The 24,863-nt window shown below is 41.9% G+C and overlaps 1 long non-coding RNA gene across 2 annotated transcripts; it reads left to right on the top strand.

Annotated features, from left to right (window-relative positions):
* Positions 1–420: 420 nt before the first annotated feature.
* On the top strand, positions 421–17,535 carry LOC145358813 (uncharacterized). Of its 2 annotated transcripts, none has more exons than XR_013889511.1 (3): positions 421–1,459; positions 1,579–1,713; positions 15,576–17,535. It is a non-coding gene; the product is annotated as an uncharacterized LOC145358813 (long non-coding RNA). The 2 variants fall into 2 exon arrangements; XR_013889512.1 differs by lacking the exon at positions 15,576–17,535 and adding an exon at positions 9,437–9,588.
* Positions 17,536–24,863: the final 7,328 nt, after the last annotated feature.

Raw genomic sequence — 24,863 nt, 5'->3', positions numbered from 1 at the left:
ATTCAGGTATGGAGAACATAACATTACAACCTAAAATTGAAAGTTTTGATGTTACCAATCATGACATTTAGTGACTTTCAATGGGCGTCTTGACAAATAGATGAATCAGAAGGAAATAGAGGGATATGGTCCCCGGAAGGATAAACAGTTTTATTTCAGTTGGGCAGCACGGTCAGTGCAAGCTTGGAGGGCCGAAGGGCCTATTCCTATGCTGCAATTTTCTTTGTTCTTTGACATTGCAACAGCCTCATATCCATCCCCAATCCTTTGAATATGGTTAACAAAAAGTATACATTGGCAATCCAGGTGCATTGTATGGATGAATCATCCATACCCCCAGCAATCTAATAGCCAACTTGCTCCATAAAGTATTTGGCATTGAGGTAAAAATTTTTACGTAAGTTGTGTGGACGACCCCGCCCCCACACCCCCGCCACTTACTCCTGAACATGTTGACTCATGTTGATTATGGGTCATGAGTGTTATCAAGCAACTTGTCCAAGTAGCCATTCTAATCTAAGCCATGAAAGGAGGAGAATGAAGCATTGTAACCAAACGCAAACATGCCTTAATCTAATTCCCACTTTTTAGTAAATGAATGCTGGGCTTTCCACCCTAGCCTACAATTCCAAAAGTTCTTTGGAGCACTCCTGCGATTGTACTGAGACCAAATAACTCCACAGCTAGATAAGACCCAGTAAATTCCTGGTCCAAGTGGTTTAAAACTTGTACTTAGAACACTGCTTATCCAGCTCTTTTCCAAAAAAGTTACGAAGTGAAAATAGAATTGGGATTGGCTATGATCTCCCACACGATGGCACATTGGTTAGCATTGCTGTGTCAGAGTGCCAGGGACCCAGGTTGGGTGATTTTGTGTGGAGTTTACACATCTCCCTTTGTCTGCATGGGTTTCCTTCCACAGTCCAAAAGACGTGCTGGTTAGTGTACCCGGACAGATTCCGGAATATGCCAACTAAGGAATTTTCACAGTAACTTCGCTGTAGTGTTAATGTAAGCTTATTTGTGACACTAATAAATGAACTTTAGTGTGATGACACCCAACACAGTAATTTGACATAAAAAGTGGCTACTGCCTGCAAACCCTTAAGAGGAGATTTTGAAAATAATGGAAGCAGGAAATGACCTGATTTAGTTCATATTACCATTGCATGTAAGCATTTTTAAAATTACTTTTTCTGTCTTACCTCTGTCTAGGAAAGATCATTTGGTGACATTCATAGATGCTGTATGCCCCTTGAACTGTCCTTTTTTGTTTTTACACACGCTTTATCGAAAATAAGTTGTACTTGTGGCGAATAGAGTATTAGGTGGAGGGGCAGAATCTCTTGATATCGCAAATGAGAGAGACAATCTACACAAAATATCCTCCATCAGGCTATTCCTAGTTGCTGGTTTAAAACATTGACAGCAAGTAGGAGGAAGGAGATGAAAGAGATCAGTAAGTACAAATCTCTTACAAAAAGATTGTCATCAACTGCACTGTTCAAAATTTAAACTGCTAAAAGTGGTCTGATTAATTTTGAGATTTAATTTGTTTTTAATGTTAATTTTTTTTAGCATTGTGTTAATAGTAAATGCTGGTGGCATTATCAGAGGAGCTGGTATAAAGGATTAACAATCTGACGTTGTGAACCACACTATCAACAATTTGACAAAAGCCCACGTGGTTTGATTGCTGACTTCTTGTGACTGGTAAGAAGATGATTTTAAATATTTTGTGTGTTTATGTGTTCATCATCTTAAGTCACTTAATGAATATGCATGTATTCAAGTTTCTTCTAACAGCTAGTATAAGTGTTGTGTACGTCAGATCTCACAAGTAAGAATTCCTACCTTGAATTCAAAAGGGAAGTACGTCGGCCAGTGTAATACCAGAGAATTTTAGATTTGTGGATCTCGGCTGGAGAAGCATTCGTGACAATGTAGCAGAGTCTTGGGAAGCAAGGAGGAATATCAGCCATATTTGTCATATATAGTCACTTTTCATAACCACTGCTGATGTGATAGATCAGTATTAGTAAATGGAGTAATTGGGGGAAATGAGGGAGTGGGTGGAGGGTAAATGTTGTTGTCTCCCTTTTCCACCTGTCTTCTTCTGAAGTTGCTGACTCTTCCACATGTCAGTTGCAATACTTTGGTTAAGTACTATCTATTTACGAGAGCAGTAGTTAGAGAGTGAATATGAACAGGCCTTTTGCCCATTCCCACAGAGCCTAACCTGATCCTCACTCCTGTTTTTCCAGCTGGCTGCGCATTGCTCAAATGTGAGCCTGGACAAAGGGCATGGAGAGACATTCCATCCCCTGCCAATGAGATTGTTCAGGGAGGAAAGTGAAAGAGATGGGTTTTGATACAACAAGTAAGGACAAAACTGTTTCTCTGGCTGCTGGCCCTGGTCAGTTAACTCAACATAGACCGAGTGGTGAACTTCGCATGTTCTGGTCTGTATGTTGCATTTATCAACTGAGGGATTAGTACTACCTCTTCCTAACTCCTCGGACAAGCCGGGATGACCCGACGGTAGGAACATAGACCATGCAGTATAGGACAGCATCCTCTGCTAACTCAGCCCAATTGGTTTTCCCATTCTCTGAGGATTCATTTGGGGTCTTTTCTGACACTAGAGAAGAGAAATTCTGGGTTTCAAACTTTCTTGAGGTGTTGCATATTTCATTTGAACACCTGCTCTTTCACATATAATTGAATCATACATCAGAGGCCATTCAAGCCATCTGTGTTGGCTCTTTGAAAAGGTGAACCAATCAATCCCACTTCTCTGCAAATCTATCCTTATCAAGTATTTATTCACTTTCCTTTGTTAAAAAAAAGAACATAAGAAATAGGAGCAGGAGTAGGCCATCTAGCCCTTTGAGCCTGCCCCACCATTCAATAAGATCATGGCTGATCTGAAGTAGCTCAGTTCCACTTTTCTGCTTTCTCCCCATAACCCTTAATCCCCTTGCCTACCAAAAACCTATCTACCCGCGTCTTAAATATATTTAGCGAGGTAGCCTCCATCACTTCAATGGGCAGAGAATTCCAGAGATTCACCACCCTTTGAGTGAAGAAGTTCCTCCTCAACTCTGTTCTAAACTGCGCACTGCGCCCCCCCCTATCTTGAGGCTGTGCCCTGTAGTCCTGCTGTCCTTTCTGAGCGGGAAGAACCTTTCCACCTCTACCCTATCCATCCCTTTCATCATCTTATACGTCTCAGTAAGATCCCCCCTCATCCTTCTAAACTCTAACGAGTACAAGCCCAGTCTATTCAGCCTCTCATAGCTCAACCCCTTCAACTCTGGTATCAGCCTAGTGAACCTCCTCTGCACTCCCTCCAAGGCCAAAATATCCTTGCGCAAGTGCGGCGACCAAAACTGCACACAGTACTCCAGCTGCGGCCTCACCAGTGCCCTGTACAGATGCAGCAAGACCTCCCTACTTTTATATTCAATCCCCCTCGCTATGAAGGCCAGCATCCCGTTTGCCTTCCTGACCACCTGCTGCACCTGTAGACTGGGTTTTTGCGACTCATGCACAAGGACCCCCAGGTCCCTCTGCACAGTAGCGTGCTGCAGCTTTTCGCCCTGTAAGTAGTAGTCCTTCCTACTATTATTCCTACCAAAGTGGATAACCTCACACTTGCCAACATTGTATTCTATCTGCCAGGTCCTTGCCCACTCACTCAGCCTATCTAGATCCCTCTGCAGACTTTCTACACCCTCCGCACAATTTGCTGTTCCAGTTATCTTTGTGTCATCAGCAAATTTCGACAACTTACGCTCGGCTCCCTCCGCCAGATCATCTATATAAATGGTAAATAGCTGAGGCCCCAGCACCGATCCCTGGGGCACTCCACTAGTCACCAACCGCCAATCCGAATAGCACCCATTGACACCCACTCTCTGCCTCCTATTTGACAGCCAATCCCCTATCCACGCTAACACCTTACCCCCAACTCCATGCCCCCTAACCTTCTGTAACAACCTTTTGTGCGGCACCTTATCAAACGCCTTCTGAAAATGGAGAAACACCACATCCACCGGTTCCCCTCTATCCACCGCACTAGACACATCCTCATAGAATTCCAATAAATTCGTCAGACACGACTTCCCCTTAACGAATCTGTGCTGTGTCTGCTCTATCAAACAATTCTTCTCAAGATACCTCGCTATTTCCTCTTTGATTACGGATTTGAGCATTTTTCCTACAACAGACGTTAAACTAACCGGCCGATAATTCCCTGCCTTTTGCCTGCTACCCTTTTTAAACAGCGGCGTAACATTAGCCGTTTTCCAATCTTCCGGCACTTCCCCGGAATCCAGCGAGGTTTGGAAAATAATCACTAAGGCATCCACTATCACCTCTGCCATTTCCTTTAGAACCCTTGGATGCATTCCATCCGGTCCTGGGGACTTGTCCACCATGAGTCCCTCTAGTCTGTCGGGCACTGCCTCTCTAGTAACAATGATCTCATTCAGGCCCTCCACTCCTACCATCTTTCCATCGTTAACACCCAGCAAACTAACCTGTTGAATCTGCTTCCACTTTCTCATGTAGTGTATTTAATATCCACTTATAAAATGTGGTTATCTTCTCTTCCTCCTGTCCTCCTGAAGTTGCTGACTCTTCCACATGTCAGTTGCTATACTTGGTTAAGTACAATCTATTTACAAGTGAAGTAGATAGAGAGTGAATATAAGCAGGCTCTTTGCCCATCCCCACAGAGCCTAATTTGGTTATCATCCCTGTCTTTCCATTAACTATGTGGAGCAAGAGTGCCAGATAAGTTCTGTTCCCTCCACCTCCACCACCCTTCCCCATCCCCACTACCTATCTAAATGATGGACACAAGAATACCACCCAAGCGGCACTAGTCTATAACTGAAGACTGCATGAAAAATAAGTAGTCTGTTGAAAAGCTTTTTTTTTAAACTCTGCCATTTTGGAGCCACTAAATATTCCAGACCATCGAAGAAAACCATAGAAGTAACAAAGAATAAATAAGTTTGAAGAACTCCATTTTTAAATCTTTAAATGAACATTTTCATTATTGTCACAAATCAGACGGTACAAGCTTGTAACACTTACTAATCTTAATCGGATTATGTGACTGTTACAGTTGTTTTCAAAGTTGTCTGTGCCAGGGACCACCAGGTAGCTGGATAAAAACAAATTACTGCTGATGCTGAAATCTGAAACCAAAAGAGAAAATGCCAGGAAATCTCAGCAGCTCTGGCAGCATCTGTAAGGAGAGAAAAGAGCTGACATTTCGAGTCCAGATGACGCTTTGTCAAAGTTAAAAGACATAGAAGGTGGGGGATATTTATACTGTAGGGGGGTGTCCTCTAGTTGGACACCCCCAAAGGGACAATTATCTTTTCATTGAGAGCTGTTGACGGGACGTTGGCCATCTTAATATTTCTGTCCCCCTCACCCATTCTAACCTCTCCTGAACTTTCTGCTCTTCGCTCCCTCAGATCCAACCCCGACTTTGTTGTCAAACCTGCCAACAAAGGAGGTGCTGTTGTTGTATGGTATACTGAATTCTACCTCACAGAGGCTGAGCACCAACTCTCAGATACTTCCTCCTACCTACCCTTGGACAGTGACCACACCACTGAACGTCAAGCCACTATCTCCAACACCATCACTGACCTCATTTCCTATGGATGCCTCCCCCACCAGCTCTGGATAAGCTTCCAACCTCATAGTCTCCCAACCCCAGGCAGCCCACTTCTACCTATTTCACAAAATCCACAAAGGACTGTCCTGGTAGGCTCATTGTGTCGGCTTATTGTGTCAGCTCATGCCCCACTTGAGTCCACCCTCACTCCTCTGATTCATTCCCTCCCCACCTGCATTCGGGATTTCTCTGATGACCTGTGTCATATTGACAGCTTCCAGTTCGCAGGCTCTGACCGCCTTGTGTTCACCATGGATGTGCAATCACTCTATATCTCCATCCCACATCAGGATGGCCTGAGAGCTGTTCGCTCCTTTCTTGAAAAGAAGTCTGAACAATTCCTATTCACCACTACTCTCCTCCACCTGGCTGAACTCGTTCTATCTCTCAACAACTTCTCCTTTAATTCATCCCACTTTCTCCAAATCAGAGGAGTAACAATGGTATCTGCATGGGTCCTAAATACGCTTGTCTTTTTTTTGGGGTTGTGGAACATTCCTTGTTCCAGGTCTGCCCAGATCCCCTCCCACAACTCCTTTACTGGTACACTGATTACTATTTTGGTGCCGCTTCATGTTCTCGTCCAGACCTGGAAACATTCATCAACTTCGCTTCCAATTTCCACCACTCCATCACCTTCACCTAGTCCATCTCAGGTACTTCCCTTCCCTTCCTTGACCTTTCTGTCTCCGTTACAAATGTGCTGACTCCCACAGCTATCTAGACTACAGTTCTTCACAGCCTACATCCTGTAAGGACTCCATCCCTTTCTCTCAGCTCCTTCGCCTCCATCATATTGGTTCCAATTATACCACTTTCCAAAGTGGTGCTAATAATATGTGCTCTTTCCTCAACCATGGTTTCCCATCCACAGAAGTTGACAGGGCTGGCAACAGCACGCGGTCCATTTCCAGCACCACGATCCTCACCCCTTTCCATCTCTCCCAGAAGAAGGATAGAGTCCCCCTTGTTCTTATTTCACCTCACCAGCCTCCACATGCAAAGCATAATGCTCCGTCATTTTCACCAACTTCAGTGTGATGCCACCACTGAACACATCTTTTCTTCACTCCCTCTGTCAGCATTCCTCAGAGATCGTCCCCCCAGGGATAACCCAGTCCACTACTCCATTATAACCAACACCTGTCCCATCACCTATGGCACCTTCCCATGCAATCACGGAAGATATAACACCTGCCCCTTTACCTCTTCCATACTTACCATCCAAGGTCCAAAACACACATTCCAGGTTAACTAGAGTTTCACTTGCAGGGTTTCACTTGCACCTCTTTCAATTTGGTCTATTGCATTTGCCACTTCCAATGTGGTCTCTATATCGGAGAGACCAAACATAGACTGGATGATTGCTTTGCTGAGCACCTTTGGTCTGTGCGCAGTCAGAACCCTGATCTTCCCATGGCTTACCATTTTAACACATGATCTTGCTTACATGTCCATGTCTGTCCTTGGCCTGCTGCAGTGTTCCAGTGAAGGTCAACGCAAAGTGGAGAAACAGCATCTCACCTACCGGTTAGGCACGTTACTGCCTTCCAGTCTCAACATTGAATTCAACAACTTCAGATGAATAACTCTACCCCACCTCAACCCCTTTGTTTTCATTTTATTCAATTTTTACTGTTCTCTGCCTTCTGTTTCTTTATTTTATTTTTTCTGCCCGCCTACTCTTTCCCTCCCCATTTTATCCCCCTTTCTTTTCACCCCTTTGCTTCCCTCTTTCCCCCTTCTTCTCAATTATACCTTTCTCCCACCCATCTTCCCCACCCCCACCCCACATCATCTTCTGCCACAGTTTACCTTCTGGTTTCAGTTTCTCTGCCGTTTGGCCTTTCAGACCTCCTATTCTCTATGGACTGCCACTAGCAGCCTTTCCCTTTGTTTTTGTGGCTAACTCATCTTTCATCCCTTCACCCAACAGTATAAATATCTCCCACTTACGATGCCTTTTAGCTTTGCCAGAGGGTCATCTGGGCTCGAAACATCAGTCCTTTTCTCTTACAGATACTGCCAGACCTGAGATCTTCCAGCATGTTTTCTTTTGGTTTCACCACCAGGTAGCTGTTGAGATTGTGTTCCACAACTGCGATGGATAGGGAAACTCACTGTTTTTGGACTCCCAGTGACTGTCCAACTAGCCCCAGCGAAACTCATGGATAATTTGCTGGCCAGGCAAAGAGTTAGAAATCATAGAAACCCTACAGTGCAGAAAGAGGCAACTTGGCCCATCGAGTCTACACTGACCACAATCCTACCCAGGCCCTACCCCCATATTTCTACGTATTTACCCAGTAATCCCTCTAACCTACGCATCTCTGGACATTAAGGGGCAATTCTAGCATGGCCAATCAACCTAATCTGCACATCTTTGGACTGTGGGAGGAAACCGGAGCACCCAGAGGAAACCCATGCAGACACGAGAATGTGCAAACTCCACACAGACAGTGACCCAAGCCGGGAATCGAACCCGGGTCCCTGGCGCTGTAAGCAGCAGTGCTAGCCACTGTGCTGCTCCAGTTGTGGGGCGTCTCCTTTGGTAGATAATTCTGTTCAAGGCCAAGTAGTTTTTTGCTGAAGGATCAGCAAGTTGCTGAGCTGTAATTGAGACCAGAGCAACATGACGATGGAATTAAAAAGCACATATACATTCATAATGTATGTTATAGTCTGCAATACATCTCCTGCTATTCATTCCCCTTTATAACTTACAAGTGTTCCAACAAAACAAGACAACTTTGGATCGTCAGTGCTGGCATCCAGCCTTGGATGCGGCTTCCACTCTCCACCGTTGGTCCCAAGACACTCCATTATTGTGCTGTTTGGAACAGCTGTATGATTTGCAAGTGATGGCTGTTATTTCTTACATTTGCACCTGTGTGGCACCATTTCACTATGCACTCACCTGTCAACCAGGCCTCCAAACTTATTCACAATGAGCTTAATGCAATACTTCATTCTCTGTTGCATTATTAGATTACTTGAGTTTCACAGTTGGAGTTTGCAGCTTTATGAGAAATTGTTGCTTCATTGTATGACTTGACATTTTACTTTAAATTACAGAACATCAATTATTTCCTAGCTGTATTGTAGTTTTTGTATTGCTTTTTCTCTCTGTCTGCTTCTGTCTCTCTCTCTGGCTCTTCTCATGTTTCTCTCTGCTTAACAGTCTCTCTTTTCCTCTGCTTGCATTTTGTTTGTTCCTTCAGAGTGGTATGTAACGATTGTCTGGCGTGAAGTGGGATTGTCGTAAACACGTCTCCTTCAGCAACTCCTTCATTCAGTCACTTCCACTATATTGCCCGTTTATTCAGATTCCCATTACTATCTCTCCTTCCCTTTCACCATGATTCCCTAACTCGTACTCTTTTGGACTAATCACGCGCCCCACCCCTTTATGCTGTTCTTTGGGGCCTGCTCACTCAAGCTAGTTCCCTTGTCCTGTCTCTTCTAGTTCTCTCCTGCTGTGTTTTCTTTGAAAATGTAACTATTTTTAAAACAAAATAAGGAAGATGTATTTTATATATGTGTCTCTCATAATCAACTAGTGTCAGTAAAAACAGGTGGGATTGTTCTCAACATTCAACTTCTTTTGATTTTAACTAGCGTTAACATAAGGAATTATTTCCTTTCATCTACTGTTAGTATAAGTTCTGATATTCATAGATAAAATAAAAGCTATAGAAATGCATCATCAAAACCAGTGTCTTTCTTCCCTCACAGATGCATACACTTATGTAAGAAAAAACTCAGAAGCAAATTCAGCTCATTAGTTTGTAAGTCGAGTAAAAGGTCAAACCCAGATTAGTGGGACATGTTGAGAACTTCCAACAAAGCTTTGATAAAGGCATGACAAGACACAAGACAATTCATTAGGTAGACTTGTTTATGTTGTGAAATATACAACATTTAGTGAAAGCACATATTTTGGGCAATATTTCAGCTCAATAAATGGCAGAGAAGCAATTTTCAGCTGAGAGTTTTTCACAATGAGGTTTTAACTATTTATGTGAAAAATTCACTCAGTAGCTAAATTATCTAATTAAAGAGTGATTGCTTTTCATAGGCCAGAATCGTACAGTACTGGAGGTTCCCTGACCCTTTGTGCCAATTCGCTCTTTTCCAATATTTGTCCTATTTGAGTGTCTATCCTATAGAACCATGGACTCCCTACAGTGCAGAAGATGGCCATCGATCAATCGACTCTGCACTAACCCTCCAAAAGAGCATGCCACCCAGGCCACTCTACCTGCCCTATCCCCTTAATCCCATGCATTTACCATGGCTATTTCACCAACTTCACATCTTTTGTACACTAAGATGCAATTTAGCATGGCCAATCCAACTAACCTGCACATTTTTGGACTGTGGGAACAAACTGGAGCACACAAAGGAAACCCACACAGACATGGGGAGAACATGCAAACGCCACACAGTCACCCCAAGACAGAATCAAACCTGGATCCCTGGCACTGAGAGGCAGCAGTGCTGACCACTTTGCCACCATGCTGCCAATAGCGCTTTGGAAGGTACTACTGAATCTGCTTCCAACGCTCATTCATCCAATGCATTCTTGATCATAAAATATAAAACAGTTATTTACTGCTAATGGTTTTTGCCAATTGTTAAAAGTCAGGTTGGATACTCCAAGGTGTTCTGTGAAGCTTGCCTAACCTGTAATGTTTTACGTTGAATTTGGCGAGGATGAGCATGAAAGGTTTCACTTCAGGTGTATTTCCACTGACCCAAGAAGAGCTTTTATCAAAACAAAGTTTAATTAAGAATATTGTTGATATGTATAGTAAGACACTTAGCAAAACCTTTTAACCATTACAAACAAGAAACACAACATCCACGATAACGTATAACTCTTAAAGAATATCTCTAATGTGTTCCAACCAAAACCAACTTCCAATACACAAAATCCTCCAAACAAACAATATAGCATAGGTTAATGCCCACTTGTTACAGGAATCCAGTCTCCTGGGTTGAATGCTGAAACTCCCTTGTGAAGAAATTCAGAGAGATTGTAGTCAAATCTATTTCCCAAAACACAGCTTCTTCAAGGCAGAATCAAACCAAAGAGAAAAAAAAGGAAGAGAAAGAGACTGCTCCTTAGCTTGCTGCTCAACTGTTTTCAAACCACAGTCTGCCCAAAAAGAAACTGAAAGTCCAAAGGAAAAAAAACCCAATCACCTGACTGCCACAGCATAGCTCCACCACCCCCCCCCCCCACACTCCCAAATAGAAAAGCTTGACACAAAAAGAACAGGAAATACAACTTTGTGGGAAAGCCTCTTCAATGATCCAGCTGTGTATGGAATATGATTTGCCATACTCCATACATAGTCTTTTTTTTAAGTCTGATAATGGTATGATCTTCCCATCTGTGAAATTTGGTACCTTGTTAGCTTCATTGCTCAGCGGTTAGCCTACTAGTTTTGTAAACCAGTGATCGTGAGTTGAATTCTTGCTGGAATCCGAGGCAAAAATTTAGCAGATGGCAGATCACCTTTTAATAAATTTTCCCATTGTGCAATGACAACCAAGATAGTTCATGCGTCCAGTTTTTGATGCTGCTATAAATAATTGCCATGGACACACACTGGGTAGAAATTCTCATTTAAGATATGAGTCGGCTTATTCCTAGCTTAATTAACGTATTTCTAAAGTTAAAGTTTATTTGTTAGTGTCACAAGTAGGCTTGCATTAACACTGCAATGAAGCTATTGTGAAAACCCCCTTAATTAACATGTTTCAAGGCTTTTTTTTCTACTTCCACTTAAGTCAATTCAGTTTTCCAACTTGCTTTTATGGGATTTGAATGCATAACCTGGATTGCTAATGCAATGTCATAAACCAATTAGTGACCAAAAGGGTGTTATATCTCATGGAGCAAGGGGCATGGTTGCAATACCAAATCACTTTCATTAAAGAAGATGATGCCATTAATGCCACAGCTAAAGAAGAGGTAGTAAACAAAATAATTGATGTGAATAAAGTAAAGATTAGCTACTTATAAGGTTGGCAATGTTCAACGTAGCAAGTCAGCGTTGTGAGTGGATGCATCTTGGGTTGTTGAGGGAAGTAACATTGGTAGTTGCAGTAACATTGGCGATTGCAGAGACGTTGGCTGTGATCTTGCAATTCTCTCGGTCTGGAAACAGTGCCAGAGAACTTGTGAATTGCAACTGCTCATGATGATGTTCAAAAAAGGAGAGAGATGTAAGCAATTACACACCAGTCAGCACAAAATTAATTCTCACGTGGAAAAATATGGATTAATAACTAAATCAGCATGGGTTTGTTAAAGACCAAATGTGTTGGGCTAACTTGATTGCTTTGTTCTGTAAAGTAATGGAGAGAGTTGATCAAGGTGGGATATTTGATTCATGTATAGACTTTCTAAAGGTGTTTGATAAAATATCACATAACAGACCTATTAGTATAATTGAAGCTCATGAAATTATAGTGGCAGTGACACCGTGGGAACAGGAGGGGAGTATGCAGTGGTGTTCCCCAGAGGCCAGTTTTGTGACAACTGCCCTATATGCAGATGACAGGAAACTCAAATGTAGCAGTGAGGAGGAAATTAAGAGACTTTAAGGACATAGGGAGACTGCGAAGTGATCATGAACCTGGCAGATGACAGAAGGGTGAAACGGTACATTTTTGTAGCAAGAATGAGAGAGGCATCATAACGATAAAGTAAATGATACAGAACTAAAGGGCATCCAGAAACAGACATCTGGGACTTACGTGCACTAATATTTGAAGATGGACACACAAGTTGAGAAGATTGTTAAAAGTGCACACACAGTCCTTAATTTTATAAACAGAAGCATTGGGCGAAAAATTAGTTTGCCCAATTTTTGGGAATGGGATCCTGTTGGAAACAAGGTGGGTAACAAGTAAAATTTGTGCATCATCGTCATTTCTCTGATGGCGCTGCACTGGACTCCAATGTGCTCTCAGTTTCCTTGACACATTATAGGGGACCAAACACCCTTGTGAAGAAAGTATGTGCTTGAGGTAACCTTCCATTTTAAAAGGTGTTATCTCTAAGGGAAATTGCAGCAATGCACAGCCTGCTACTGAAGAATTACTTGGAACACTGATGGAGAAAGATATTGGCATACCAGATGAAGGAAAGGACTCTCAGCTTTAACGATGCCAGAGAAGAAGGGAAGTCGGGCAGGAAGCCTGAATATCTGCAAGGAATGTGAGCACATGACAAGGATTGTTTATGCACGAAGTATAATTTTGACAAAATGGCAGCGGTGCTGGAAAAACAATTAATGACCTCTCCTCACAGCTGCATATCACATCTCACCCTCTGAATGTACGCAGTTCAGCTATAGCAAACACTTCACCCAAGCCCATTAACACAGTCTGTCCGCTCTTGAAGGAGAAGGCTGTAATCGAAGGCACTCGCAGAGGACCAGCATGTAACCATCATGTCAGCACCTTCGAAGATGGACATTTAATGCTACAGAACTAGTACCACCTGCTTCTGCCAAAGTCATCCGGATGATGGTAAGTTGCTTCTTTGTGCATCTTTACAAGTGGTGGAATGGCAGAAGGAAATCATGAACCATGCACAGAGTGAATAGCTGTTGTTCCTGAGCAACTATCCTGTTACGTTTTTCAGGCCACAAGGCAATGAGAATTGCCAACTGTCATAGGATAAAAGCTTCACGGGTGTTGCCAGGATAGCAGATATTTCCCAAGTTCACATATCAACTGGTTTGGGTGAGTGATAGTTTGTAATTGCAGTATCACGCCCCATTGATGCGGGGAACCTGCAATCACATAAATACAACATCAGGAAGCCTGTTATCCAGAAAATATTATGTACCCTTTCATCTTCAGCGAAAGAATTAAGTGCCCTCTTTTTCTAAACAGGGCCACTCTGGCTTCCCTTATGGTTCTATGCACAGCAATTTGTGAAGTGCACGTGACATTTGCTCTCATCTGGAAGGAACCAACAACATACAATTTAAGGATACTATTATCTTCCTGGAGGACCTTGACCAATTGAGGCTCAGGGCCCACATAAAGAAGGTGGCACAACCTTTGTGAAGTAAGACTTCCAACGGCTTTTGATTCAGTGCAGTGTAGGAATGGTGGCCCTTCTGTACAGAGCCCTCTTTCATCACCTGATTTGCGGACGTTCCCCTTCCTGTCTGTTCCTTCACAAGTCCTGTTTTGGCTATGAAACAAGTAGCCCTGTAACTACTGCTCCCATACCAATGCAAACAAATTTTATTTTCTGCCTTCCTCCAATCAACAAAAGCGAGGTGGTCCACTTTGGTAGGAATAATGGTAGGAAGGACTATTTCTTACGTGGCGAAAAACTGCAGCAGGCGACGGTGCAGAGGGACCTCGGGGTCCTTATGCATGAGTCGCAAAAACCCAGCCTGCAGGTGCAGCAGGTGGTCAGGAAGGCTAATGGGATGCTGGCCTTCATAGCGAGGGGGATTGAATATAAAAGTAGGGAGGTCTTGCTGCGGCTGTATAGGGCATTGGTGAGGCCGCAGCTGGAGTACTGTGTGCAGTTTTGGGCGCCGTACTTACACAAGGATATTTTGGCCTTGGAGGGAGTGCAGAGGAGGTTTACTAGGCTGATGCCGGAGTTGAGAGGGTTGAGCTATGAGGAGAGGCTGAATAAACTAGGCTTGTACTCGTTAGAGTTTAGAAGAATGAGGGGAGATCTCATTGAGACGTATAAGATGATGAATGGGATGGATAGGATAGAGGTGGAGAGACTCTTCCCGCTCAGAAAGGACAGTAGGATTAGGGGGCACAGCCTCAAGATAAAGGGGGGAACGGTTTAGAACGGAGTTGAGGAAGAACTTCTTCACTCAAAGGGTGGTGAATCTCTGGAATTCTCTGCCCGTTGAAGTGGTGGAGGTTACCTCGCTAAATATTTTTAAGACGTGGGTTGATGGGTTTTTGATAAGAGAGGGAATTAAGGGTTATGGGGAGAGGGCGGGAATGTGGAACTGAGCCACGACAGATCAGCCATGATCTTATTGAATGGCGGGGCAGGCTCGAAGGGCTAGATGGCCTACTCCTGCTCCTATTTCTTATGTTCTTAACTCAGCAACTCACTACACACTTCAACTTTTCATGAGTCAAAAGCACCTCAGCTGAAAACTATTGACCGACTCTTTAAATAGCCCAAAATCATGATCCATTTCCTTAACGCTTGTTTCTGAGTGAATAAAGAACACATTGTTTGCATATCCTTGACCAATCTGGGTATCCTGGCATAGTATCAGCTCATTCTGTCAATCGTGTCACAAAATTGCTCTTTCAATTCTTTGGTTCAAACATAGGATGCACCACTCGAAAGTTCAGCTACATTGCATGCGAAGTGGCTTTCTGAGATCTATCATTCAATGAATACTGTTACCTTAGTCTACAAGTGAATATAACCTTAGATTCAAACAGAAATCTGTGCCTACCCCACTCTTTGCACTTTGGTGAGATTACTTATTTCCATAATTTTGGTGATCCATTACACACTCAGCACAGAAAATGAACAAGCTGAGAATAACAGACTAAGAAATTGAACAGAAACAGATCTGCCCGATATTGCAACCTGCTCCGCTTTCCACTCTGGTTTGGAACTATTATGCTAGTACTGAGAGTTTTATGATCTCCGAAAGGAGCTTCTACAAATCCCTGCCCCCTTTTTGTCAAATGCTTTCCCAACAAACCTGGCTTAAAAGGGATGAAGTCCTTACCTAGCCCTAAAAAATGCTTGATCAAGTACTTTTTTTAATGTTTTTAAGATTGCTCCAATGTAAAGTACAATGTTGGATCTCCTCACCTGTAGACCTCGCTTATGTTACAGATGGGGAGAAACCTTCATCGAAGAAACCTCAAACTGAGGATCCCAAGCCACTTCACATTGATCATGGTATCTGACGTGAAGACATATTCAGCTAATAGCCGTTTCCTGGGTGTTGTGGCTCCAGATCAGCTCCCAGTTAGGCGCGTGTCATAGCTGTTGATTTGCATTTAAACATCTTGCCACAGTCCTGGAACAATGTAGAGCAGTAGTTCTCAGAGCTTGCGGTCCACTCAGGGCCCAGGAGAAGGCTTCAAGGAGTCTGCTAAAAATAACCAATAGGTGGACATAAGATAAGGCACTGTACCTTTGCTTGGAAAACAGAGTATGAAAGACAGAGAGAGAACATGAGCTCAAGTTTAGTGTCTTGTTTTCCAGTGACATGCATCAAATCAGTTCGTAAAATTCTCATGCCCATATTTTCTTCATAGTTGATTTCCAATTTATGCATGTAATTTCACTTCCTGAAGAATTCCCTTCTGCTATACAATGGGGAATAAATACTTGCTCAAGATACAAAGGATTTTCAATCCAACGTGGCAATTAGAGTGAGCCTGCTAGAAAGCTGGATGTAACTTACAACCTGTTCCTTTATGTTTGTTACACATCTGTCAGAGCGCAGTGTGGTTATAGATCATCTCTGTTGCATTAATTAGATAATCCAACAAGGACTTTTTCCTTAGTTTGGTGTATTAATTACTTAAGTTGATTTGTTGAAGCCTGAAAAGGTGAAATTTTGTTTTTTGGTTAATGCTCACTAGAAAATTAATCTCTCTTTCAAAGGTTGGCAGTAACAACAGGGCAACATCTGTCATCCTCTCTGCTTTTGAGTGCTGCCAACATACAGGGAACTTGTGGAATTTGACTAGGTTAATTTATTCCTGGTTAAGTGAGTTTGTGGTCTAAATTTCCTGTATTATATTTTTTTTAAAAGTGGGCCTGCACATCAGGCCTAGTGAACTGGTTAAAAAGCTGAAATAATACAGAAGCTAAAGATATAGTCATTCTACTCATTTTTGTTGCAGCATTGACTGGCAGACAGCAAAGAAAAATACGCTTGGTTCCCTGTACAATTGTTTTTAATTGAGTCTGCTTACGTTGATTTTGTTGAAGATGGTAGCGCATCAGAAACCACCTTCATTAAATCCATTGCTAGTGCTGAGCAAGTCACTCTTCAATGACTGGCCACATTTACCTTCATGAGGCTTCTGAATTAGGGTAAAACAAAATTGTTTAATGTACAAACACTTCAAATACAAAGCACAAAATGCGATAGATATCGAGGTAGAAAATGGTATGTTGAGAAAAAGCAGCGTAATATTTTCCTACTATTCAGGTGAAACTTTCATCTATTTAACAGTTGGATTGTGAGGCGGTTGTGGTTGTTTTTGAAGCTGCTCCTTGTTGAACTGTACAGGAGTATACCTTCTCACTGCTCCAATCTCTGCCAGTGACTGTCAATTGCTGCTGAGACTGAAGGTGTTGTCTGAGTTCTGTGACGTCACACTGGTTTGGACATCACTGCTCATCAGATTCCCATCAAATGACCATAGTAAAGCCCGTGGATAGTTTGCTGACTAGACAAACTAATGGGCCTTTAGTGAACAACTCATCAACTGAAGGTCCCAGCAGTTTTATTGAAGGGTCAGGGAATTGCTGAATTGTAATCAGAACCAGAGGAAACAAGTTATATAGATAGTTTAGTGGATTACGCTGCAATCCCTTCCCCCATTAATTTTTGGAATGTGGGCATCACTTGCAACAGTCCCTCATTAAGTTGCCCGGAGGTGATGATGGGTCTACATCTTGAACCATTGATAGCTGTTGGATACAATGGAGTGGCTATTAGAGGGCAGTTAACATATTGGTGTGGAACTGAAGTCCCAAACTTTCCTGAAGATATTGAACAATTTGGGTTTTTAACAACAAAAATGCAACGTTTGAATAAATGGAATTCAAATTCTCCAATTATTGCAATGGCATTTGAATCCTTCCTCTGGATTATTGTAGTAATCTGAAATACTAGACTATTAATAACTCTCTCTCCCCAAGGCTCCAGCCCAAGACTGGCATCAGCCAATGAACGTATACATCTTGGACAATTGAGTTGACTTCAACAGCCTAGTTAAGGATAACATTGATACTGACTTTCACTATGAATTAGTGATCTCTGCTGCTGGGGCTAAGAACAGAATTGCTTTTCCTAAATCTTTGCACAGCATTCCTCAATTTCAGTTCTTAACTCTGCATCATTCATGTGCATACATCCAGACATTACAATTATACCTTTCCAATACCACTCCTTCCATCTTAGGTTTAAACAAACCAGATTATACTGAACCAGATTTTTTCTGCTTTTGTTTCCATGTTCATGCAGAGTTTTGAGAATGAGGTGGTTCTATTAATTTTCGAATTAAAAATAGAGCTGAGCACAATTGAATGCACTCAAAATTCCTCCTACTTAAAGTACAATGCCCCAAAATCTGGATTGGTCCATGATTATGTAGTGCAGTGGTATGCTTTCTGCAGTCTGGCCAATGAGGAGACTCTCCTGCTGTTGAGGGAGTGTTTACAGACTCGTAACCCAACTGCTTGGTCATGATACCTCCATAGTCATCAAGTCCTGCAATAGGAGTGGAAAGCAGAGCTTCTGGCACCAAGGAAGGGATGCCACCTCTGAGCCACGAACAAGACCTTCAACTACTCAAAAATAACTTAGTCAATTAATAGACAGCGACATGTGTGCTCATAGAAAAAGCTATACAGCACATTCAAAGCTAGAAACGCTGCGTTAATTCAGAGAAATAGCACTAAACAATTAGTACTAGAAATACAGCACAAATCAAGACGTCAAGCAGATCTGATGTGAAAACGTAAGACTAATTTACAGAAAGTGTTAGACATTAAACGTAGAGTCAGCAGTTTCACACAGTACAAGTGTTTGAAGAATAGTTTAAATTGTAAATGGATTACTACATCTACAAATTCACACTTCTGCAGGGGTAGTTTTCAGCCACTTACCTGCAACTAAGAGTTTGGTCCCTTGGCCAAACAACTACAGTGTGATGTTCTAGGGTTCAATCCATACAGTTATCCCGGATCCTGGAAATCACAGAAAACACATTCCAGATTTTCCAGTCCAGCATTAATCAGCCTTCACGTATTCCCAGTGCTCCTGCTGGTGTGGGACAGTAAGGAATGAACTCACAGCAACACCCACACAGGCAGTAAAATGTCATTGACACAGTACTGGGTACTGAGGTTCAGAATTTCATCCATTATTAAATTGTATCAATTGGAAAATATTGCACAAAGAAAAAATTAAAGTGTTTTTATGAAATGTAAAATATTAGAATAGTTTACCAAACACACCAAACACATCTGAAAGCCTCCCAGCCTCTCATTCAGTGTCAGAGAGTCAGATTGATGTAGTGACACATCAGTCCAGTTAAAGACTGAATCACGTTTCAAACAGAAGATAGTTTCCCAAGGAAGAAACTAGGGGCAGCATGTTTTCCAAAAATATGCTTTATTCATAAATCAGAATATTACTAACATTACAAAATGACCACACAAAAAACAATGATATTCCGGCTTTACATACTTCAAGTAACATGCTGAGATGCTTCAATACAGTAAAGGAAACATTTCAGACATTTTATAATGGCCCTTACAAATGTTGCAAAGTTATTTTAGAGGTCGGCAGAGCACGGAACAACTTTTAAACATTCATTTTTTTTTGAAAACCTGCCCTTTTACATAGGGAGTGTCAAACCCCAACAGCCTTCAGACTTCACTGTGAAAGTGGTAAACATGGTCACGCTGGATGGCAACACCAGAACAAATGATAGCAATTTTTTTTGGTTCAAGTAGATGTACCGGGTGCATCCCATCGATGGATTCCCTATTACCATCATTCTGAAAGGGGAACACGGAATTCTTGTTTTAAAGATGTGATCTGCCACTTAAATTCTAGCCCTGGATAGAAGAAGCAGGCAAACAAAGACTCCCTTGGGAAATATCGGACAAGAAAATAATTTTTATCTTGCGGTCCTCTCAGTACATATCCTTTTATAAAATTCATACATTGATATAGCACATGTTATTGTACCCTCCTCAAGCCCTCCCACAATATATTGGCAAACTTTCTCATTTAATGTTAGATAATTTTATCATACGTGTTAGTACTGTTTTAACACTGATATGCTCAAGAGGAAAAGGCCTGATACCATAACTTGCCAGCTACCTGACTATCTCATAAGAACCTATTAAATAATAAATGACAAAGATTGTTAAACATATTTACTAACTTCTAAGTGCATTGTGTTATCTGATAGTTATTTCCCTAAAGCTAATCGCACTTCATTTAAATGTTGAAGGAGATTGGGTTGAAGTTAAACTGGCATCTCTGCAGTGACAACTTCACCCATTCAGCTTTTGGCATATCAGTGCAGTCTAAACCGGCTACCTGGAATGGGTGAGAAACTTAACAAACACCAGGGGTCACAGTAGGAACTTTGCAATGTTATTTTGAGAGGGACTGTTCAGGACAAAATCTAGAGCTGTATTTATACAAACATTACACAAATACGTTGGTTTTTATTCCATTTGATGCATTCCTTTAAGTATCAAATATTCACTGTTTAAAGGGTTACTGTCTCCACTACAGCAGGGAATCTGAACAAGTTCAGTTTTGTCAAGAATTGCTTTAGAATTTTCGCCATGTTGGTTGCTCAGGCTACTTGCTTGGGAATGTTCTTCTTTGACCTTTGGACAAATTGCATATGGCACCACTCTTGCTTTTGAGACGTTTTGGTCGACTGTTAGGTTTTGTCTTGAGTTTCATTTGAACTCCCTTCATTGAGCCAAGTGTCTCTTTGAATACATTCTTGTATTTATCCAGGAAGTCCTGTAGATCTGTTTTGATATTCATAGAATCTCTACAGTGCAGAAGAAGGCCATTCACTCCATCAAGCCTGCACTAACAACAATCCCACCCAGGCCTTAGCCCGTAATCCCAAGTATTACCCTGCTAATCCCACTGGTGTTAAGGGGCAAATTACCATGGCGAATGAACATAACCCATGCATCTTTGGACTGTGGGAGGAAACCTGAGCACCCAGAAGAAACCCACGCAGTCACGGGGAGAATGTGCAAACTTCACAAAGATAGTCACCCAAGGCTGGAATTGAATCTGGGTCCCTGGCTGTGTGAGGTAGCAGTGCTAACCACTGTGCCACCCATTGGCCAGTCTGTTGACAGCAATCCAGTTAACCTTTATCTTCTCCAATCATGATTTCCCAAATAGAGCTGGAAAATTACCACAGACCACATGGAATCAATTCCACTGTTTGTCCACTCAACTTTATGTTGACCATGATGTAACTTTTAAATGACACAATGGGGGAAGTTTTCCCATCCCGCCTGTCACAGGAATCATAGCAGGGGAAGGGGAGAGACTATGCAAAGATCCGTTGTCTTTGGGTAGGATTTTCCAGTTTTGGGGTGAGCACAGCTGGAAAATCCTGCCTACCTCTATTGTATATGGCCTTAAAATCATGTCAGCTGGTTTTAAAGAAAGATTCATCAGCTTTTGTTGGTATTTGGTCTCAGGAACCAAAGATACAACAGTCACAATTCTTCGATGTTTCAATTGTTTTTGTAGAATGCAACTTATTCTTCTTGAAGGCACCCAGATTCTTCTTCTGAATATTCTTCTCAGCTGCTCTAGCCCAAAAAGCTTTTACAATGTGACCCATTTTGCCAGAATTTTTGCATTGACATTTCTAGCTCCAGCATTCATGGCTCATTTTGGCAGTCTATGACATGCTTGTTGCTGTTTTGACTTCTTATGGACAGTTCGCAACTTGTGGATCTTTATTCTTGCACCAATTTATGAAGTCTTTTTAGCAGACAATTCCATTGACACTGTGATTTCTCTCTCTGTCTTTAAAGTCAAAGCACATTCAGTAAGCAGTCTTCTTCAGATAGCCTCATATTGGAGACCACAAACTAGACAACCTCAGAGAGTATCTTCTGAGGACTCACCAAACTCACCAGTCTTTTTGAGGTTGCTGGGAATTTCCAGCCTTGTTTGCCCCAAAACCAAAAAATCCTGCATGAAGTCAATGGATCTTTCCATGGTCAGCCCCTCACCCACTCCAATTCCCATGGAAGTCAGGATGGTAAAATTTTCCCCCAGTCTCTGGTAGATCCCAGTCTTCAGACTTCAGAGAGAGAGAGATGGCTACTTTGCAGCCTCCAAAATAGCAACTGACTTGATTTCTCAGTGTAAGCCTAGCACCACCTAGTCACATGCTATTGCTGTCAATCAACCTATTCAAGCCACACTGAAAAAAAACAGGCGAAAACACTAAAATAATAACCCCATATTAGTTCAATTTAAAACAAACATTTTCACAGTTAAGATCAGTCATGTTGCTGCAGTAACAACAGGGCTGCTGATAAAATGGCACAATAATAGCACAAACTGCTAAAACAAATCCTGCACAAGAAACATGACCCACATACATGGATAGGGTGTGTTTGGAATGTATATAATAAGTGTCAATGAAAGTGCATTTAGATTTTACTATGTATTTTAAGCAAGACTGCCTGATGTAATGTTGATCCTTACAAGCCTCAGTGATTACTTCAAATACTTTAGGAAAGTTCAATGCTTTGCTTAATTTATGTGAGCTGATGTGAACTATGACTGACAGATATTGCAGAATCCAATGCAGATTGAAAATCTGGAGCCATGTTCCACCACTGCTGGTACATCAGACTTTTAGCTTGGCTTTTTAAAATCACTGAAGATTTTTTGAGACTTTGACATATGTGCAGAAATTATGAGAGAAGAGTAAGACTACATGTAAAATGTACAATTAATATGTACAAACCCTTCCTGTTTCCTTCTTGTCCGTTTCCTTTCTCCCTTACCTCCTTACTTAAGTTTTAAGTTCATTTATTAGTGTCACAAATAGGCTTACATTAATACTGCAGTGAAGTTACTGTGAAAATCTAGTTCCTATTACGGGAGAATTTAACATGGCTAATACTCCCTAATCGGCATGCGTTTTAGACTGTGGGAGGAAACGGGAGCACCCAGAGGAAATCCACACAGACACAGGGAGAATGTGCAGACTCCAGACTGACAGTGACCTGAGTCGAGAATTGAACCCAGGTCCCTGGCGCTGTGAGGCAGCAATGTTAACTACTTGCCACCAAAAGGAAGAAATGTATTTAAGGAAAAACTGAAACCAATGAAGGGGCTGTTTTTGATCTCAGCAGATAGCAGAAATCGCTGTCAAATTCCAAGAACGCAGCGTGAACAGAACCCGATCTGAAATGCCAATTGCGGATCGCCTCAGGGCACCACAACAAAAATTAAAGGCACAGTGTGTATGATAAAAGTTACTGAACTTTTATGTATCTTAAAATCTATAAGATGTTGCTGAACAGATGGAGAATGTAGTTAAATTAAGATTGTTTGGAAATATTTTGAATTATCAGACCATAAGATTCAAGAGCAGAATTAGGCCATTCAGCCCATCGAGTCTTCTCATCCCCATCCTCTGTCTTCTCCCCATAATCCTTGATCTCCTTGTTGGTCAAGAACCTATTTACCTGTCTTAAAGACACTCAATGACCTGGCCCTCTGTGGCAATAAGTTCCACAGATTCACCACCCTCTGGCTGAAGAAATTCCTCCTCATCTCCATTTTAAAGGGGCGTGCCTTCACTCTGAGGTTGTGCCCTCGAATTCTATCTCTCCCACTAGTGGAAACATCCTCTCCATGTGCGCTCTCTCCAGGCCTTTCAGTATTCTGTAATTTTCAATTAGATTCCCCCCTCATCCTTTTAAATTCCATCGAGTAAATACCCAGACTCTTCAACCACTCTTCATATGACACGCCCTTCATTCCTGGGATCATTCTTGTGAACCTCCTCTGGATCCCCTCCAAGGTCAGCATGTCGTCCCTTAGGTATGGGGCCCAAAACTGCTCACAGTATTCCAAATGGGGCCTGACCAGAGCCTTTTACTGCCTCAACAGTACATCCCTGTTCTTGTATTCTAACCCTCTAGAAATTAATGCTAACATTGAATTTGCTTTCCTAACTGCCAGCTGAACTTGTATGTTAACATTAAGAGAGTCTTGAACCAGGAGTCCCAAGTCCCTTTTGTGCTTCAGATTTCTGAAGCCTTTCCCCATTTATTGTGAAACCGTTATCTTATTTAAGTGTAACTCTGTTTTATTATTATTTCTTAATGAACGTTTTCTATAAGATCCTCACAAGCAGTTGGGGACATCATTTCTGGATTTCAAAACCTCTCCGCATAATATATAAATAGCAAACACAAATGTGAGGGCAGTTGTTTCAAGTTCCCCTTCTGGGCTCTGAACAACTTGGTGTTTACTATCAGCCATGCCCTGAATTAAATTGGAGTCTCTTTGCGGGATATTAGAAGAATAATTCTTTGATTGTCTTGGAACTGATGAATTTAAAGGCAACAAGGGTGAGGAAAATACTGAACCAGGAGAGGTATTATGCGACGTTATGGATGGCCATAAAATATTAGACAGGGGTCGTGGGTAGAGAGGTGGACTGGTGGTGTTGAGATGGCGGCGCGGGCTCGTTGGGCCGAAGGGCCTGTTTCCCGGGCTGATTTTGTTCTTTGTTCTCTTTGTTCTTAAAGTGGGTGAATACAAAATAGTTTCGGCAATTGCTAAAACTTGTCTGGGAGTAGGAAATATAAACTTGGAAGATTTACAAAAGGTAACAAAAGATAAATTGCAATTAGGATTACTTGCTAATTTGAAATTGGAAGCAATACCCAAGAGACCAGCTTCTCCAGGAGGACTAAGGTCAGTGTTTTGTATTTGTTTCTGGGATGTGGATATCACTGGCTGGGCTAACATTTATTGTCCATCCCTGAGGGCATTTAAGAGTCTGCTGCTATGGATCTGGAGTCACATGTAGGTCAGATAAGGATGATAGTTTTCCTTCTCTAAAGAGCATTAGTGACCATTTTTGTGGCAATCAACTTTTAATTCCAGATTTTTATTGAATTCAAATTTCTGCAGTGGTGGGATTTGAACCCAGGTCCGAGAGCATTATCCTGGATCTGGGTCTCCGGATTTCTAGTCCAGCAACAGTACCACTACACCACTGCCTCCACTTTACACGACTGCAAGAAAGAAACTTGAATTGGAAGAGAATGATAATTTTATTTAGCAAATACAATGTCCCGAAACCAAGATGCTTCTCCCAGTCCTGTTGTGTTGAT

Source organism: Carcharhinus amblyrhynchos, chromosome 26, assembly GCF_965287045.1.
Source record: "Carcharhinus amblyrhynchos chromosome 26, sCarAmb.v2.hapA, whole genome shotgun sequence".
In the NCBI taxonomy this organism is placed as follows: Eukaryota; Metazoa; Chordata; class Chondrichthyes; order Carcharhiniformes; family Carcharhinidae; genus Carcharhinus; species Carcharhinus amblyrhynchos.
Note: the sequence above shows the minus strand (reverse complement) of the source record. Positions and strands in the feature narration are given on the sequence as shown.